Source organism: Enhydra lutris, unplaced genomic scaffold, assembly GCF_002288905.1.
Source record: "Enhydra lutris kenyoni isolate GAN:26980312 unplaced genomic scaffold, ASM228890v2 scaffoldscaffold9, whole genome shotgun sequence".
NCBI lineage: Eukaryota > Metazoa > Chordata > Mammalia > Carnivora > Mustelidae > Enhydra > Enhydra lutris.
Genome location: NW_019154093.1, coordinates 67,952,339 through 67,966,517, shown reverse-complemented (window position 1 = coordinate 67,966,517; position 14,179 = coordinate 67,952,339).

The following is a 14,179-nucleotide window of genomic DNA, read 5'->3' as shown; positions in this document are numbered from 1 at the left end:
ATCTGAACAAGTAATATTGCCTTAGTGGTTTCCAAGTTACAACTATCTATTTCTATCATGCTTTCTATAAGAACATTCACTATCCTCCATTTATTTTTTTATAATAATGTAAACTCATACATACTTATTTTAGTCTATGGATTATATCACTATAATTATTTTTGTTGCTCAGATTCTCCAGATTTAACCAATAGGATCCTCTTCAAGCTTTCAAGCTGGCTTCTGTGTCCTTTTCCTCTTTTCTTTGATTGTGTGTGTGTGTGTGTGTGTGTGTGTGTATGATATAGATACATATATTTTTCCCATAATTTCATACTGTTACTTCTAATTCATGTTCAATCAGACAATATTTATTCTAACATTTTTTTCCTTCCATACTTGTAACTCTGTTTTCTAACACTGAGAATCCTCGTGCTCGCTTCGGCAGCACATATACATTGAGAATCCTGGCTATCATATCAACAAAGCCCTTGTTTATTTTTTCATCCTAGAACACATATAAAGTAGCTTGAGAATATTTAGCCCATTTCCAAAAAAGCTGCATATAATGCAGGCTAATCCAGTTAACCCACATTTGGGAACTACATTCTTAAAAAAAATGATTTTGAAAGATTGTGTAAAATTTACTCCCATTCATCCTCCTCAACAAGATCCTCTCACTTAAGAACTTTTGAAAAACTTGAGGCATAATTGACATATAATACTTTATTATTAGTTTTTTGCATACAACATAATAATTTGATATTTGTGAAATAACCACTACAAGTCTAGTGAATATCCATCACCAGAATTGTTTTGAAAAGCCTTTCAATATGTTCTGCATCCCTACTTTTCTTTAACTTTTTGTTACATACTTTTGTGTCTTAGCTGTATGACTGCTCCTTGTTTTTCTACTTCTACAGAAATCTGTTTCATTTTTTGTTAGGTGGTAATCTCCACAGCAAACTCTTCTCATTCCTGTCCCCAGATACCAGCCAAGTAGTAGCCAAAGGTTTTGCTCTTTATTTCTTACTTTGTAGATTGGCAGGGCCATTGCTTCTAGCTCTTGCTATTTTCTATAGATCAAGAAATGAATTCTTTTTTAGGGAAAAAACCTAATATAAACCAAAGTCATTTTTAAAATCTTTTGTGATTTTATTGTACATATTTTTGGAGGGTTGGATTACTACTGTTTTAAGTGGCAAAACTGATCAACATATGATACATTAAAATTCCATTTTGATTTAATGAAGATAATGAAATATTAGATCATACTGAATATTAATGTGTAAACTCTTCATGATCTGTCTGATATGTTTTAATCATAGTTTTGAGAAGACAAATTTGATTTAAGACTACTTATATACTGAACGTGTAATGCCTGTATTTTCTTTACTGACCATATCCTACAAGAAATAAATTAAACTAAATTAACTAAATTAATATCTAGAGATAAAATTATGTTTTACAGACCTAAGTGCCATTTAGGTATATTGGATGCAGCCAGCCTTTAAAAATGTCATCTTCACTGAAATGACAGTGATATGGTACCTTAACAAACACTAGGATGAACCAGTAGGTTCTACCTACATTGGATTGCAGACAAATTATCTAAGCTTTCTCTCATTTCAATTTGAAACATTAAGACAGGTTTTTTTTTGCCTTGCAGATTATAGAGACACTGCATTTGTGGCAGATGATCTGTCTTCATTTAAAGCTGCACTCAAGTGCCTTTAGCACTTATTGGTGCTAACAAGAATGTGGGCTACCTCAATCCACTGTCAAAAGAAATCAAGGAGATTTGGCACAGAAGCCAAAGAGAGAAAATACATAAACATAACAGAAGTTATCATGGAAATGACTTGGATAAAATGTAATTGAAATGAGCTTTCCAGTAAAATACAAATGTACCATTGTCTTGTATGAATATACATGAACATACACATGAACATAGAAACGTATGTAATGTGCATTTCGGCAAGCCAGCCACACAACACTCATCATGGAAAGATCCACAGTTTTTAGGTTTTGCTATTTCCTTATCTGTAATGCTGGTTATTGACTAAGAGGTCTGAGTTATCAAACATCGGGAGAATCGAGAATAATCTCACCCTAAATAAATTGGGCTTATGTGAATGAGAATTATCTACTGAATTTGATGTTTATGTTATATGACAGAGTGGCTTTATTACCAGATCATTTTTAAAAACTGAGATAGGAAAATTTGGCAAACAATATTCTTGGTCATCTCAGAGCTCATTTTAGCACCTTCGGTCTCACTCATTTTCACTGGCCTTGACCTTCAATTTACAAGTCTATTAATTTATAAGTCTTTCTCTTCATCATAGAAGACAAAATTGACCCTGTCCTTCATCGTCTATAAAATAAATAATTACACTCCGGGAAATGAAGTTATTTTCACCTTATGGTTATGGTGATGATATTCCTGATTCTAGTAAATTGCAAAATCCAGAACAGGACATATGGGACAGGTAAGGGTGTGATGAGCACTTCTACTGATAGTTGGAAAAAAATCAGCAGAAATATTTCAGATCAAGAAAAAGCATTATTTTCTCTCTACCTTATGATCCCATAAACATATTTCATTTGTAAAACTGCTTTACTCACTTTATTACATTTCTATCACCCATTCTTCTTACACAACCACAACTCCTGATAATTCGTTTTGCAATTGGAGTTTGATTTGGGGAAAAGCAATTTATCAACATTTTGTTTTTTCTCTTATTATATATAAGCATTTTAAAATGAATAACTTATGACTTAGGAAGAGTACATTAACTGGAGACAATGAATGACATGGTTAAAGTATTCCCCTACATCTCCCCCTCTTTTTTTTCTGATGCTGTAAGTGTCAAACCAGTCCAGAAAATGTTTTATGCCTCAAAGTCTAAAGCAGCAAGTTCTGAGTTGGAGTACTTTCCTGCCAGATTTTCGTTGTTGGTGAGTATTTCTCAGTTGCTTCAGAAATGACTCCCTCTGAGGATATTGTTGAAATGTTGTGTGCACGGCTGCTTGTCGAAGCCAAGAAATGATGCAGAACTACTCACGTGAGCTCTTCTAATTGTTCTTGTACTAGCAACTGAGGAATTCTCACAGATGGGTTTATCATAACACTTTGTTAGCATTTTTGTATAACAACTGCCTTTTCATCTAAAGGAAACCCTGGAGGAAAATACAACATTCAGGAATAGGGTTTGAATATTAATTAATTGATGCTTCAAGGAAAAAAGTTTTCTTTCTTAATATGCTCATTGTACATAGCAAACTTTGTGAAATGTAAGTTTCTTCAAGTTACGTACAGATGTCATACTTTCTAGATTTATAATAAATTATTTCATTTGTCTTTATTTCATTTTAGAATCTTTCACTTTGATATCTGCTATTCAAAGGATGATTAATTTAGGATTTTTTTTGCACACTTGCTGTTGTCATTAATATTTCTAATCAGTGTCATTGTGTGAATATTTATTAATTGCAGATATTTCAATAAAGGGTTTACAGGCTCCTGTAGGGTAAATTATTAAATTAGAAGAAAGGTTCTTGACTAGGACTTTGGTTTGCTGGTTTGGTTGGTTGGTTGGTTGTTGACTGGAAGTGTAGTGATTTTTTTAACAATGAATATTATGGTTTAATTAGTCATAGAAGCTAATGTTGAAATTCCTAAATTCTTAAAGCAATGGTGTAGAATATGGGACTGTTTTTATACTTGCTTTAACAACTTTGATACATTTATTGTTATGATTTTAAATCAAAAAGGAAATACAGGGGCGCCTGGGTGGCTCAGTGGGTTAAAGCCTCTGCCTTCGGCTCGGGTCATGTTCCCGGGGTCCTGGGATCAAGGCCCCCATGGGATCGAGCCCCGCATCGGCGGGGAGCCTGCTTCCTCCTCTCTCTTTCTGCCTGCTTCTCTGCCTACCTGTGATCTCTGTCAAATAAATAAATAAAATCTTTAAAAAAAAAAAAGGAAATACAGAGATAATATTGATTTGATCGGGTACATATTTTCAGAAAGGAATATTTCCTTTCAGAAAGGAATAAATGTCAAGTAGGTGTCCTTGAGACAGTTATCTGCAGGTCCACTTTGGTGTGTTGCTTATTGAATTCTGTTTTTAAAGCTAATTCTGTATTTGTGTGTGTGTGTGTGTGTGTGTGTGTGAGAGAGAGAGAGAGAGACAGAGAGAGAGATAGTAGCAAGAATAGCTTTAATTTAAGGTTGCATGAATCCTTTATTCTGTTTTTGTTTTTGTGAGGTCTACTAAAGTTATCTTTCTCCTATCATTCATGTTGAGATATTAATAAACAAGCAATATTTTATTTCACATGAAAAATGAATACAATAATCCATCTGATATTTCTTCAATTCATTATTTTCTCTTAATGGAAAACATGATTAATTCATTAACATATTTTCAGATAATCTTTATGGTTAACCTTATTAATTTAAAATTCTGCCAATTAACATTCATTCATATTAATGGTCTGCTTCTTACTTGTTTACTTTATGGGAGGCATTATTTTATTGTTTTTATTTGACAATACAACTATTTAATGAGCAACTTTCTAAAGTGATACACTTTCTCTTTTCATCAGTCCCTATTTGATGTTTATCTCTCTCATATTCTAGGAATAAAGAAAGGTGTTTAAAGTAAAATAAGAAATAAATTATTCTGAAAAGGATCAGTGTTTTAGTTGTGTCCAACATCTTCAGTAATCTATATTCATTAATGTGAAAATGATTAGTAAACTTAGAAACAACCGTTCTTCTGAAATTTAATACTTAAAGCAAACTATCTCTGATACAAAAAATAAAAAATGCAATGAACCAATACAAATGCAATGAACCAACAATTGTCAGCTATCATGTTACAGTGATTAGACCATTGCCAACTTTTAAAACATTTATAATCCAAATGCATTCATTCCAGTGCAACGTGTTTCATTTAAGTAAGCTTCTCTGATACACAGAATTAAAAGTATAGTTGACCCTTAACAGGTTTGAAATGCACAGGTCCACTTACTCAAGGATTTCTTACAGTACAGTACTGTACATGCATTTTCTCTTCTTTATGATTTTCTTAAGAACATTTTCTTTTCTCTCGCTTACATTGTTATACAAACACAGTATACAACATGTATAATATGTAAAATATGTGTGAATAGACTTTTTGTATCAGTAAGGCTTCTGGTCAACAGCAGGCTGTTAGTAGTTAAGTAGTTTTAAGTTATTAGTAGTTAAGTCAAAAGTTATCATAGATTTCTGAGTGTGCAGGGGGTCAGTGCCCCTAACACTAATGTTGTTCAAAGGTCAACCGTGTTTTGTAGACTATTATAAGAGAGAACTCACAACTCTCTTCAGAGGCTGGCCAGAGAGGTGGATGAAATAGCAACCAGGGGGCACTGCAGCTTTATGAAATTACCTCAAAGAAGATGACAAGAAATTTGTTCTGAGATTTCTTAAGAGTTTAAATATGGTTTTTAACTTTCTGTGATATAATTTTCAGTGACCTTGAAAGAAAGGTTCTGTTTAGGAGTTTATGCTTAAAAATTAAGTCATACTTTTCTCAGTTGTCCCATTTTAAAATATGATTTTCATTTTAAAGACTTAGACATATAAAAAAAAGAAGATGATTTATTTTCTTTCTTATTATTTATTTATTTATTTTTAAAAGATTTTATTCATTTATTTGACAGAGATCACAAGCAGGCAGAGAGAGGGCGAAGCAGGCTCCCTGCTGAGCAGAGAGCCCGATGCAGGACTCGATCCCAGGACCCTGAGATCATGACCTGAGCCGAAGGCAGAGGCTTTAATCCACTGAGCCACCCAGGCGCCCCTTTCTTTCTTATTATTAAATAACTGATTCTCAGGAACCTTGAGGGGTTGGCAGATGGGGTTAGAATTTTAATGTTCTCTTCCATTTAATTTGCAGACACATGTATTTCTATTACAGAACATCTGAGACTTAAAGTTAAAATTTTTTTGTGGAACAAACATTTGGTATTTTGGACACTTGATATATCCAACCCTTAATTTAAAAGACGTGATTATATTCAAAGTTATTCAAGAAAACTTGGTATATTTTACTTCATTAGTATATAGTAGAAGATTTTGAATATAAACCATCTCAATATAAAGTCAGTAATGCAGATGGTCCTTTAAAATAGTTTCCTAGAATAAGCATAAATCACAACTTGCAGGGGGTACTTTGGTCAATGTTATTTAATTTTTTTTATTTTTTACATTAAAAAAATTTTTTTTTAATTTTTAAAAAAGATTTTATTTATTTATTTGACAGAGATCACAAGTAGGCAGAGAGGCAGGCAGAGAGAGAGGAGGAAGCAGGCTCCCTGCTGAGCAGAGAGCCCGATGCGGGACTCGATCCCAAGACCCTGGGATCATGACCTGAGCTGAAGGCAGAGGCTTTAACCCACTGAGCCACCCAGGCGCCCCAATTTTTTTTTTTATTAATTGTAAACTTCATTAAATTATGAAGTTGGGATGTGTGTGTGTGTGTGTGTGTGTATAATAATAAACATATCAATTTAAAGTCTTGCATAAAGGAGAAGTACTCTGAGCCAACATGAGTTGCTATTGATTTCTTTTAGTGATGAGAAATCAATGATCTCATTCTGTAAATTCGTTGCATGGGCATAGAGTTATGGACCTTTCTCTACCTCAGTAGGCAGACTGAAGTAATTGTTCACTATTACTTTTAGACTCTGAGACATGCTTACAGACCACATATCAACAATTAGTCAAACTACTTTTTTCTCTCTCTCTTATCTCCTCTTCACTTCCCTAGAAACCTCCAAAACAGTCTAAACAGGCATAGTACTCATCCTATCCCTCTTAGGCACTATTTACATATAAGATCTGAAAGTTGTGTATATGTTACTACTATAATCTCATTCTTGTAATATTCTCTATTTCATCTTCCATTTTCTAAGAGAGACAAAGGATTATATTAAAAGAGAGCATGTTAGTATTGTTTTATCTTCCCACTGAAGTTTTGGAATTTGTATTATATAGATAAGACCATCTATTTTCTCCCCTTCATCAATTTAAGATAACTAACATGCTCTTTAGTTAGAAAACATGGGCTCATTTTCATATCATAAAATTTGGTATTATATATATTAACTAATTTTTATATTATATTATATTATATTTCATATTTATTTATGTATATGTTTAAAATCTATTTTATATCTCTATCCTATCTATCTATCTATCCATCTGACTTTATTGCTGCTAGCTTCTGTGTGCTTTCCTTCAGGACTTGCCCCTGCACATGTCCAGAGAAATATTCCTGTGCTACAGAGAGTGGAAAGTGCTACAGAGAGTTTGGGACTTTGCATCCTTCTGGATAGCCTTAAATCAAATAATTGACTGGTGAGTGAATTTGAAAGTCCAACTAACTCTCTCGCTTTGGGCAGGCCAAACAGTGTGGTGTAATTTATGCTCCAGAATTCACCATGGGATCAGGTTGAAGCTGGGATTTTGCCTGAAAGCTCGCAGTTGTTTGCCTTTTGTTTCATTTTTTCTTTCTTTCTTTCTTTTTTTTTTTTTTGCTTTCCCCACTTTTTTACCAATTTCTTTTGGAAGAATTGCTTTAATAAATCACTCATACACGTATCCTGTCTCAGGATTAACTTCTGGGGAATCTGACCGAAGGAAAGGATTTGCTATTCAAATTTCTCTATAACTATTCCAAAATTTACCATGATACAGAAAAAAAAAGTTTTTATATAGATAATCCCCTGATAATCCCCTCTGTGTGTGTGTGTGCATAAAGGACAGACTAGGAGGAAATATTGGTACTTATGTTTTGAGAAACATGGTAGACTGAAATAATTCAGAAGGTTCTGCCCTAGTACGAACATACAGTATCAAATAGAACTAAAACCATTTAAATATATAGCTATATATGAAAGAGCAAAGACAAAATTCCCACGTCAGAAATGTGCACACCTTAAACCCAAGTGGCAGGCAGCAAATACTGAGTCCCTTTCATCAATTCCTATTATTTCCTGGGAAAGCACACAACTCCAAAACTTCTCCAGGACAGAAAACGAAGTCTGAATTTATACTACCCACATAGTCCAAGAATCAATCAGGAGTTTCTAACATGTAAAAAGACATAATAATACATGTATTTAGGAAACTAGAAATAACAGAAAAATTAATAATCTGATAAAGACTATTGCTACAGCTTGGGTTTCCTTAGGAAGCCAACTCTGGGGCAGTGATTATCACACAGTTGGCTTATTAGGGAGGACTCCTGGAATTAGTTCTTGTGGAATGGAGGGCAAGAGAGTAGGATAAGGCAGAGGGAGAAGTTAAGCTGTACAATGTTGAAGGAAGCTTCAGCCGATTCTATGGGGCATTCTGAAGCTGGGATCTCTTGTCAGAGTCTTCCTGACACGAATGAGCAAGTCTAGCATCTAAACTCTGTGATGATTAATCTTTTGGTGCAGGATGTTCCAGGGGGGAATACTTTGGGCCAGGCGGCTTTCTTAAGCCAGGACAATCCAGAGAGGAGTTTGATAGCTGAGAATAAGCTGCCAGCAACACTCCTAGCAGCTGGGAACATGAACCATTCATTCCTAAATGGGGATCTGAACAGGGTGTCCTAGGTCAACACAGATTTCTATCAGAAACTCCTAGAAAGTTTCAAACTAAATGATGAAAATCTAGAAGTAGTTCTTTCAAAGTAAAAAATGAGTCAAGATTTGTGGATATAAGCACTTTTATTAGTATTACCCTGATGGCAGCAGTTAATAGAACAAGAAACATGATTCATAAGAATTAGAAATAGAGAAGAAAAATTAGCATTACTCATAAGTGACAGGATCAATGACATATCTCCATTTTCTCATCATGCACTTAATCTTTAACTTTCTCCAGTCTTCATCTTTTCTCAAACACAATGCATCTCCTCCATAGCTTCAGTTGTCTCAGGTCCAATAGATTTTTGTTGGACCTTGCATTATCAGACTTATCTGGCATGTTTAACACCACTGGCTACTACCTTCTGGAAAAGTTCTGCTCTCTTGCCTGAGGTGACTTAACTCTCCTTGTTTCCTCCTGCCCATGCTGATTTTTCTTTATGGGTATCTCCTCACCTGCCAATCTCCATGATGCAATTCTTGGCCCACTGCTCTTTCAACTTTACAGACCGCTTGGATAGCCACATTCTCATCTATATGCTAATGACTCTCAAGCTTCTGTGGCAGTCTTTGTCCTCAAGACTCTTTTGTCAAGGCTTTTAGACTTGTTTAACCAGTTGCCTCCTCATCACCTTCAGTGTCCTGCAGTCACCTCAAATTCAGAATGTATAAAACCAAACCCATTAGTTTTCTACCTCAAACCTGCTTTTTCTACATTGCAGATTAATTACTGGAGTCTGAATCTGGACCCAATCATGAAAGAAACTATCCGCTTAACCATACATGTCCCAATGTATTCATTTTCTTAATATTAGGAAATGAAATTTGCCAAAAGAGTTTTATTTGTATCCATTTAAAATCTAACTCTAATCTCACATGTAAAGAAGTTAAATTAATAAATGACCTTCTTATTATCTTACATATTCAAAAGAGATTACATGATTTGTATGGAAGGTTTTTCTAAAAATAAATTTTAATGATTGATGTTTCCCACTGAATTTTGTATCAGATATAAATAAAAGTCTTGTGTCTTTATTCATTTTCACGTGATGTAATAAAGATAGATTTACACTATTTAAACATTACATACAGTTGGGAAGTCTTTGAATCAAAGGTGACAAAAGTTATATTTCAAAGTTCTTAAAAATCTCAACTGACTTTCTTATCCACATAATTAACTACATCTTGAGTATATAATCAGAAAAAAATGAATTAAGATCTACATCTAGCTAGTAATTCCATAAAACACATTTATTTTTTCTAATAAATATCTCCTATATAAAGTATTACTGAGGGCAATTAGGGCAGTCTCCTGAATGGCAATCTCAGAACTGTACCAGAGACTTACAGTGTATTATATACGATGGCTTATATAAAATAAAAGAGCAGTGGCTTATACATACAAGGTTGTATCCTCTTACCGAAGAGAACCCTGTGTATAGGCATTCTTGGCTGATAAGGCTACTCAAAGAAGTAATCAGATTTTAGGGCTTGGAACTCATCAGAACTTATTAACAAGAACTTCGGGATTCCATTCACTAGTTTGTGAAGGCCTATACAACACTCTCACCTGCATCTCTTTGTCCAGCACTTAGAAATGTGGAAATCATTAATTGCAAGAAAGCCTGGAAAATGTAACCCTTAGGTTGAGTGATTTGTTTCCCAAAATAGACCATTTTTTCTGAGGCAAAAGAGAGAAAGGATGTTGAGTGGCAGCTAGTATTCTAATACTTGACTGAGCAATTACATTGTTTATGTTTGTTTGAATTGAGCCATGCATTTCCATTTCCTCTCTAGCAAAGTGTTCAACATCACCTTTGAATTTTGTCAGACCATTAAATTTAACCACAAGTAGTATGTGGAGAAGGAGATAATCTAACGATCTTAAAAGGCCTCAAAATTTAATTTGTGCACTTTCCAGCCGGTAATTTACAGAAAAAGTAATACCTAGCAATTCAGCTAGAAGTCATGTTACTGAGAAAAAAAATTCAAAAATATTAAAAGTAGTTTATTGCAAAAGCTGCAAAAACATTTCAAAGCTAAAGAAAAAATTTTCAATAATGCCAGATTATGAATGGTGTATCAAACTATTTTCACATTGATAGAAATAAGGTGGGTCCTATAATTCTCTTTTGTTTTATTTTTGTTTTGTGTGTTTATAAGTTTGAATTAAAATCAAATTTTCTGCATAATACAAATGTTTAGTGAGCCTGCTACATTATATAGTGTTTATTTCTTGCATAATATTTAGTAATGTTAACTGTAAACTAGACAGTACAAAAATCAGTCACATGGAGATTCAATGCCACAATGGCTTATTTAATTTCTTGGTACATCTGAGTGGTGTGCTTTCTACTTTTTGCTACAAGCACTTCTTGACTCTGCTTCTAACTCTTTGCTTCTCTTTCTGCCTTTCTTTGGCCACTTTTTCATTTTCCAGACTAAGATTCTTCATTTGTTTCCTTGGTCTCTATTTATTTATTTTTCAGAAAATCCACAGTTCTCCTGATGAAAATTTAACCAGAAATGATCCAGGAAGAACCACAATTCCACACTCCTCTCCCTCAATCACATATTCTCTTTCTCATGTAAAGAACAAACAAGAGGAGCGCCTGGGTGGTTCAGTCGTTAAGTGCCTACCTTCAGCTCAGGTCATGATTCCAGGGTTCTGGAATTGAGCCCCACATCAGGATCCCTGCTCGGGGAAGGGGCCTGCTTCTCCCTCTCCCACTACCCCTGCTTGTGTTCCCTCTCTCGCTGTCTCTCTATCTGTGTCAAATAAATAAATAAATCTTAAAAAAAAAAAAAAGAATAAACAAGAAATCATAGAGGGATACAAACCATGAGAGACTCTGGAACTCTGGGAAACAAATTGAGAGGTACAGAAGGAAGCGGGATGGGAGGGATGGGGTAACCGGATGATGGGTTTTAAGGAGGGCATGTGTGGTGATGAGCACTAGATATTATATGCAACTGATGAATCCTTGAATACTACCTCAAAAACTTATGATGTACTATATGCTGGGTAACTAAACATAATAAAAAAATAAAATAAAATAAAAAAACAAGTCTAGGATATTAAATAACGACTCATGTTCTACTCTCATCACTATTTATGAATCTGTCAGAAGTAGGAATATCTCTTAGTAAAACTTCTAAACCAATCTCCATCAAAAAGGTGGGAAAACCCAGGACAAGGTAATTACTGCTTATTTATTTATTGACAAGTAAGTTAAATACATAGACAATATAAACTTCTCTATTCAGCAAAGTAAGTATTATTCCATTTTTTTTCTATACTAGACTCCTTTCATGACTATTTTTAATTGGATAAAATTGACTAAGTGACTAAAAACAAGAATTACTTTAAGTTGTTTTTCCTGCTACCGATCCATAAGTTAATGTTCTATAGATTTGCAATGATGGGAGAAATAATGACAAAATAGTTTTACAATTCTATTTACAAAATGATTTTGTGATTTTTAAGGACAGGTCTAGGAAAAGATGATCTGCTCTATTAATGTCTGATATAAGGTTACTAATAAGTTGAATTTAAAATTTATAGAAATGGTTAATAAATTTCAAGTACTGAAAGAACCTATAAGAAATCTCAAGTTTCAGTTTTATTTTATTTTATTTATTTATTTGACAGAGATCACAAGTAGGCAGAAAGGCAAGCAGAGAGAGAAGAGGAAGCAGGCTCCTCGCTGAGCAGAGAGCCTGATGTGGAACTCAATCCCAGGGCTCTGGGATCATGACCTGAGCCAAAAGCAGAGGCTTTAACCCACTGAGCCACCCCGGCACCCTCAAGTTTCAGTTTTAAAGTTCAGAATGACCTTGTGAAATCATTAAACATAATTCCTTTGTATGTTGCAAGCTACACACATGCCACACAGATTATAGAAACCTATACCCATAGTGAAACAATACAACCAAATACATAGTTTTATATAGACGAAAAATGTATTTAAGTTTTATTCCTTTTTATCTGTCCCTAACTTGCTATGTGAACACAGTTTTAACACAGGTAAGTAAGAATGAATTGAGACTATATGATTTCAGCTATAATTTCTAATTCTAAGAACCTATAATATTGATTTTTTCAGAGTATACTATGATCGATTTCTATGCTATCCAAACATGTAAAACAGATTTAGGAATGTGGTCAGAAGGTGGAATTTTATTGCAAACTCAGATGAAATTTTAATTGCAATCATCACTGATAAGGTAACAACAGTAACAACAAAACCAAAAAAAAAAAAAAAAAAAAAAACTAAAGCTTTTTTGACACCTGATTTAAGTTGTGCTATGTAGGTGGCAAATGTTGATATCACACTGAAACTTTTCATCCTATGGAAGTACAAAATATTATTGGTTTTACTTTGATCACTGTCTAAACATAGTTTTAATAAATATTCATTAAATATGTTTCTACTTTGGGCCAGAGGGTTCCTCGGTACTTCAGATATATTAATTACCAAGCACACGCACGCACACACACACACACACACACACACACACACATTATCACTGCCTTCAAGTAGATTACATTCTAATAGGAAAAAACAAACAAGAAGTAATAAATAAAGTCAGTTAAATTGTGTTAACTACTAGGAAGTAGTAAGTGGAATTGGAAAAAGAACAAGTGGAGCAGGATGGGGGGAATCAAGATTTCCAGGGTAAGGGAAATTCGATGTAAGCTGAAAGTCATGGCATCTCAATTTGATAAGAAAAAAACAATCGAAATTCAAAATTGTAAGACGATGTAATTTGAGGGCAATGGAATTTTTTTTTTTTTTTGAGGGCAATGGAATTTAAAAGACTGCCTTCTATTTCCATATAACCGATTGACCTGTATCTTAGGAAATAATGGAAAATTAGATTTATTCAAACAAATATTTCACACTTGCTTTAAGGTACCATATTGTCCAAGATCTCTGAGTCAAATTCAAAGTTTTTCATGGGCATTGAAATCCTGTCTTTGCATGAATGTTCTCTGGAAAATCTGCCTTAATGAGTAAAATTGAGAGCCAAATCAACAATTTTCTCTTTCTTTATTACAACAAATTCTTTTTGATTTAGAACCCCACTAAACACAGTTCATATAACTGAATGGTGCCTGAAATATTAATTAATTTCCTGGTTTTTAATTGTAATTTAAAAACAACATCTCAAAATATCTCATCTAGGCAATTTTTAGGTATCCTTGAAAAAAAATACTCTTGGTATTTTAAATAATAAAAAAGTTATAATAATGAGGGAAAATGATAGCTAAAAAACAAGTTTTGGTTAAGGTATCTGGAGACTTTTTGTTTGTTTTGTTTCAAATTTTTGTTTAAATTCCAGTTAACATATATTGTAATATTAGTTTCAGGAGTAGAATTTAGCAATTCATCACTTCCATACAACACCCAGTGCTCATCACAAGTGTTCTCCTTAATCCCCATCACCCATGTAGCCCACTCCCCCCAACCTCCCCGCCAGCAACACAGTTTATTCTCTGCAGTAAATA